Consider the following 6000-nt stretch of genomic DNA (forward strand, 5'->3'; position numbering starts at 1 on the left):
CTACTTCAACCTTGCGGTCGTGGCTTTGCACACAACCCTTCTGTGATTTTTTTTGTCATTGTATAAGAAACTGAGATGTAACTGAAACTTAATTTCGCATAAGAATTTGTTGCTGTGATGCACAAAGTTCATAACCGAAACAAATTTTGCTGCTTGGGGTGATTTATTAACTCATGCTGACTTTGATTCTGATCATCTTCCCATAACATTTTCTATTTCCCATGAAACTATTTTAAATCCCACTAGATCTGTGTTAATTATCACAAGACTAATTGGGATAGATATCGTTCTACGATCGAGGAAAATTCGAATGATGATATTATTTTACAAAATAGTGCTGACATTGACAGAGCATTAGAAAATTTTAGCAGCTTAATACTCAATGCCCGGAATTTATCAGTTCCTAAGGCTCGAGTGAAATTTAATGCACCCATTATTGACAGTGAACTTCAACTTCTTATACGTTTGAAGAACATACGGAGACGTCAATACCAAAGATCTCGTGATCCTGCTTTGAAAATTATTTTTCAAGAATTACAAAAGGAAATTAAACATAGATTCACTCTCTTGCGAAATGAGAATTTCATGAGAGAAGTTGAACAACTAAAACCTTATTCAAAACCTTTCTGGAAGCTTTCGAAGGTTCTTAAGAAACCCTCGAAGCCCATTCCAATCCTTAAAGATGGTGATTGCATTTTTCTAACGAATGAACAAAAATCTCAAAAACTTGCTCAGCAGTTTGAGAGTGTTCACAACTCTAATTTGAACGTAGTAAGTCCTATTGAAAATGAAGTAAACCAAAAGTATGTTCAGATCACCACCCAAGAATTTCTTTCCGATTGGATATTGGATTCCGTATTGGAGACAAACTTGAATGAGGTGCGAACCATTCTCAAAAAATTCAAAAGCATGAAAGCACCAGGAGATGATGGGATTTTTTATATCCTCATCAAAAGACTTCCCGAAAACTCTTTAAATTTCTTGGTAAAAATTTTTAACAGATGCTTTGCACTAGCACATTTTCCTACGAAATGGAAAAATGCCAAAATCACTCCAATTTTAAAACCCGAAAAGAATCCAGCTGAGGCATCAAGTTATCGACCAATTTGTTTACTTTCCTCTATCAGCAAACTTTTTGAAAGAATATTTCTTAATAGAATGATAACACATATTATTGAGAACTCAATTTTTGCAAATGAGCAGTTTGGTTTTCGCCATGGGGATTCCACTACTCATCAGTTACTTAGAGTAACAAATATGATTCGAACTAATAAATCTGAAGGCTATTCGACTGGAGTTGCTCTTCTAGATATAGAAAAGGCATTCGATAGTGTTTGGCACAAAGGTTTGATAGCTAAAATGTCAAATTTCAGTTTTCCGCTTTACCTCACAAAAATGATACAAAGTTATTTAACTGACCGCACTCTCCAGGTTAACTATCTAAATGGTAAATCTAATAGATTGCCTGTTAGAGCTGGTGTGCCTCAGGGGAGTATCTTGGGTCCAATCTTATATAACATTTTTACTTCTGATCTTCCTGATTTACCACCAGGTTGTGATAAATCTCTGTTTTGTGACGACACAAGCATTTCCGCAAAAGGAAAAAGCCTTCGTGTTATATGCAGTCGGCTTCAAAAAAGTTTAGATATATTTTCTTCATACTTACAAAAATGGAAAATTTCCCCTAATGCTTCTAAAACACAGTTAATTATTTTTCCTCATAAGCCAAGAGTTTCATTTCTCAAACCCACCCATAGCCACGTTATTAAGATGAACGGTGTGGTCTTAAATTGGTCTGATCAAGTTAAATACTTAGGGCTAATTTATGATAAGAATCTTACTTTCAAGGAGCACATTGAAAATATCCAGTCAAAGTGCAATAAGTATATCAAATGTTTATATCCTCTTATCAACAGGAATTCTAGACTTTGTCTCAAGAATAAACTGTTAATTTACAAACAAATATTTAGACCAGCAATGTTATATGCAGTTCCCATCTGGACAAGTTGTTGTGCAACCAGGAAGAAGACACTTCAAAGAATTCAGAATAAACTTTTGAAAATGATTTTGAAGCGTCCTCCCTGGTTTAGCACGAACGAGCTACATAGGCTCACTAATTAAATCAAATCAAATTATCAATAAATTCCGACAAAAATCGTTGCAATCCTCAATTGCAACGATTAGCTCACTTTATAGTCAGTAAGATAGTTTTAAGTTTATTTTAAGTTTCGTTTTATTCTTTTTATTTCTTTTTTTTTCTTGACAAGTAGGTTTAATAATTTTCCTACAATTACATTATCTTAACTGCGAAAGCTAATAACATTCAATAATACTGAAAAGCGTACAAATATATATAATAGTGTTGAAATGTCACCATTTGTGGCAGAACACACAATACTAGTTCTGAATAGATATTTTAGTACATAAATAAATCATTACAAACTCCCCCCCCCCCTATAAAAAAAATAAAAAAAAATAAAAAAAAAGTTCCCCGATATTACACAAAAGTCAATTGGTTACCGAATTTGTAAGTAAATTTAAGGTTTGTAAACTAAAATTTGCTAATTAAGTACATTTAATAAATTATAGCTTAAAGCTACACGCACAAACAACGGCGTTGCTATTAAGAACCGGTAATAACAGTCTTTAAGAAATTCGTTCCACACTTAACTTAACTATGAGCAAGATTGCCAACGAAAGTGACTCGGCACCGATTGAGGTTAACTGCAAAATTTGCAATGCGCCAGATAACGAGGAGATGGTTGCTTGTGACATATGTAACAATTGGTTCCACTTCAAATGTGTTGGCGTTGATTCAAGCGTCGAAGATCACCCGTGGTGCTGCATTAACTGCAACAATAATAAAAAGATTAAACACGATAGTAAAATTCCCGCAGTAACAGTGACTCAAGCAACAGTGGACAACTCCCCTAGACTATGTTCAGATGTGTCTAAAGTTGGCAGTAAACATAGCATCCGTCGAAGATTGGAACAGAAGATGAAAATCACCCACGAGCAGCAAAAATTGCAAGAACAACAAATACTGCTAGAACGTGAAACAATGCAGAAGAAGCTAGAAATCGAAACCCAATTCCGTATGAGACAGCTGGAGATCCAACACCAAGCTCTAGACCAACAGAGAAAGGTGCTACAGGCTATATCAGCTCAAGCTAGCAGCCAGGCAAGCGTTGTCACATCTGTTGAAGGTACAGGTAACATGGTTCAGACATGGTTGAACAATTTGGAAAATGTTACTCAAGATGCACCGACCCCAGGACCACCACGTTCATTCACAGATTCCATATCGCTAGAGCGAAATAGGTCAACTTTAACACCTGGCTCTCGCGAAAACAATCACCATACCGCAATCAATCACAAAGTATCGTCATCACCGCCGTTAGAGTTTAATAAAGGTCCCACAAATCGCCAATTAGCTGCGCGTCACGTCATGGGAAAGGACCTACCCACCTTTTCCTTGTGGATTTTCGAATGAAGAAAATTTGATCAGATTGCAAAGAAGTCTCAGAGGTCATGCCTTGGACAGTGTTCGTGGAAGACTGCTGCTACCCGCCAGTATACCGCATGTCATTTCAATGCTGCGACGTCGATTCGGACGTCCAGATCAGATAATACGAACACTGACCGATAATGTGAGAGAGCTACCACCACTAGCAACAGACAATCTGGAACATTTAATCGAATTCGGAACTGCTGTAGAGAATCTGGTGGAGCACATCAAAGCTGCCCGACAAGAAGCTCATTTATCGAACCCAACTTTATTACAAGAACTTGTCCGTAAGTTACCAACTAGTCTTAAGTTACAGTGGTCAGCTTATAAGGCCAATTCGGAAGTTGTAACTTTATGTAAATTTGGAGAGTTCATGTCGACGCTGGTCGAAATGGCCTGTGAAGTAATTGATAACACGAACGAACCTTCCCATACAGCTTCCAGTCGTAATAAGAAGAATAGATACGATGATAAAGGGTTCGTGCAAACACACAGGCAAGAATCTGAGATTGTTGATAAAGAGTCTGCGCTAGAAGCCCGACCACCTAAAGTGTGTGTTGTATGTAAAAAATGGGCCACCGAGTGGCAGATTGTGAGGTTTTCCATGCGTATTCGTATGACGATAAATTGAGAACAGTACAACAGCATTCGCTGTGTAGAACCTGTTTAAATTATCATGGAAAATGGACATGTAAATCTTGGAGAGGTTGTGGTATGCCTGGTTGTCGTTTGCGTCACCACACCTTGATTCACCCACCAGTAACCAGCAACCATACCTGTACTACTAGGCGCCAGGGAAACGCAGTTTGCGGGCCATTATTTCGCTTTCTCCCCGTCACGATTGTTACACCGACAAAAAGCTTGAGTATTTTTGCTTTCATCGATGAAGGATCCTCGCTAAGCCTTATTGAAAGTGCGGTGGTCGATCAACTGGCTCTTAAGGGACCCGTAGAACCGTTACACCTTCAATGGACAGGTAACGTGAAACGAAACGAACCAAAATCTCAACGTATCGATATTACCGTTGCTGGTGCAAAAAAATCAACTCAATTCAAATTAACGAACGTGCGTACAGTTGAAAATTTACTTCTTCCCCAACAAACACTGGCGTATCGAGAACTGGCGAAGAAATTTCCTCATCTCAAAGGTCTACCGATTGAAGATTACGAAAATGTCGAACCGAAATTGTTGATTGGACTTCAAAACCTTCACCTAACTGTTCCCCTGAAAATAAGAGAAGGCTGTATTGGAGATCCGATTGCTACAAAATGCCGCCTTGGATGGAGTGTTTACGGTGGCGATGCTGAATCTCATACACCACGTACCGTTTGCAACTTTCATTTTGACTATGCTGTTGACCCAGACCAAGAGTTGAATGATATAGTTCGGGGATATTTTTTGTTAGACGAAGCCGGAATTACATCCTCCTTTTCGCGACCAGAATCAGATGAAGAGGTAAGGGCAAAACATTTGCTGAAAAATACAACGAGACGGGTTTCGGACAGTTTTGAGACTGGACTTCTGTGGCGTCATGATAAAGTAATCTTTCCTGACAGCTATCCGATGGCCTTTCGTCGGCTTCAATCATTAGAGAGACGCTTAAATCGGGACCCCTCACTATACGAACGGGTTCGTCATCAGATTCAGGATTACTTACAGAAAGGATACGCTCGCCTGTTAACTAGGGAAGACGTGCAAAGTGCTGATCCTGAACGAATATGGTATATACCTTTAGGCGTTGTCACGAACCCGAAAAAACCAAACAAACTTCGGTTAATATGGGATGCTGCGGCGAAAGCAAACGGGACATCATTAAACTCGAATCTGCTGAGAGGACCTCATATGATAACTTCCCTGCCAACAGTTTTATCTCGCTTTAGACAATTTCCTGTGGCCTTGACAGGTGACATTGAAGAAATGTTTCACCGCATCAAGATTATTAGGAGTGATCAGAATTCACAGCGGTTTCTTTGGCGCAACTTTCCAAACGAAAAACCTCAGACATACGTGATGCAGGTGGCTACATTCGGGGCTACATGTTCACCGTGCTCTGCACAATATGTAAAAAATGTTAACGCCAATGGATTTATCGACCGACACCCGAAAGCTGTAAAAGCAATTACAGAAAACCACTACGTCGACGATTATCTTGACAGTTTTAAAACAGTCCAGGAGGCAATACAAGTAGGAAGTGAGGTAAAAATGATTCACAAGAATGGAGGATTTGAAATTCGAAACTTTTTATCAAATTCTCGTGTGGTACTGGAAAGGGTTGACGAGAGTGTGTCAGGAGAATGCAAAGAACTTAATCTAGAAACATCATGTGGTGCCGAATCTGTATTAGGAATGAAATGGTTACCTAAGGACGACTATTTCACTTATACGTTATCAACACGCGATGACCTACGTCAAATTATGCTCTCAACATATGTTCCTACCAAGTTAGAAGTACTAAGAGTTACAATGAGTCTCTTTGACCCATTGGGTCTAAT

The sequence above is a fragment of the Wyeomyia smithii genome, chromosome 3, assembly GCF_029784165.1.
Source record: "Wyeomyia smithii strain HCP4-BCI-WySm-NY-G18 chromosome 3, ASM2978416v1, whole genome shotgun sequence".
NCBI lineage: Eukaryota > Metazoa > Arthropoda > Insecta > Diptera > Culicidae > Wyeomyia > Wyeomyia smithii.